This window comes from Herpailurus yagouaroundi, unplaced genomic scaffold (assembly GCF_014898765.1).
Source record: "Herpailurus yagouaroundi ecotype Mexico unplaced genomic scaffold, PumYag 184, whole genome shotgun sequence".
In the NCBI taxonomy this organism is placed as follows: Eukaryota; Metazoa; Chordata; class Mammalia; order Carnivora; family Felidae; genus Herpailurus; species Herpailurus yagouaroundi.
The window spans coordinates 23,212,867-23,213,711 of NW_024412415.1; the positions used below are offsets into that span (position 1 = coordinate 23,212,867).

At 43.4% G+C, this 845-nt stretch overlaps 1 protein-coding gene across 3 annotated transcripts in view; it reads left to right on the forward strand.

The window, feature by feature from the left end:
• Positions 1 to 845, forward strand: part of MYZAP (myocardial zonula adherens protein) — a 90,857-nt gene that overhangs the window by 32,032 nt on the left and 57,980 nt on the right. The window lies entirely within an intron of this gene.

The window sequence follows — 845 nt, forward strand, 5'->3', positions numbered from 1 at the left end:
CTTCCTTCCTTCCTTCCTTCCTTCCTTCCTTCCTTCCTTCCTTCCTTTCTTTTTTAAAGTTTATTTATTTTGAGAGAGGGAGAGGGAGCAAGCAGGGGAGGGGCAGAGAAAGGGAGAGAGAATCCCAAGCAGGCTCCACACTGTCAGTGAAGAGCCTAACGCAGGGCTTGAACTCACGAACTGTGAGATCATGACCTGAGCTGAAATCAAGAGTCAGAAGCTGAACTGACTGAAGCAGCCAGGTGCCCCAGAAATTATTTTCCAGTAAAAGAAATCGTGTGCCCAAGGAATATCTTATAGCACCAGACAGGGAAGAGAAAGAATGTGCTGTTAACCCACTTCCAGAGGATTGCTCTCGTGGTTAATCTGATTTGCTAGGAGTTAACCACTCCAGTGTTACCCATTGTTACCCTTCGAACTGAGTCCTCTATGTCCTATGCAAATTAACTTGAAACTGTTCAGAACAAAGTGTTATGTTCACCAGAAACAGCTTCCCTTGGCTTTAGCTTCCAAATATGTAAACAGTAGTTTCTGCCTCCCCTCCAAGTTTATGTGGCTTTTATCTTTTTACCCTCCTCTTAAAGGTTCCACAGCTATTTCCTATCCTTTCCGGTTCTGTATAAATAACTTATCAGATAAGTACGCACATTTTCATGTTGGGATTATCCACTTCCCTATGAACCGAATATTCCCTAACAACAAGTGTTATGGCAGTAGTACCAACCGTGAAGCGAGGCCACTGTCCAGCAGTGGGCCTGGGTGGGCGTTGTGTTTGGATTTGTCTGGGAGAACATTTACTTCTTTCTTTCTTTCTTTCTTTCTTTCTTTCTTTCTTTCTTTCTTTC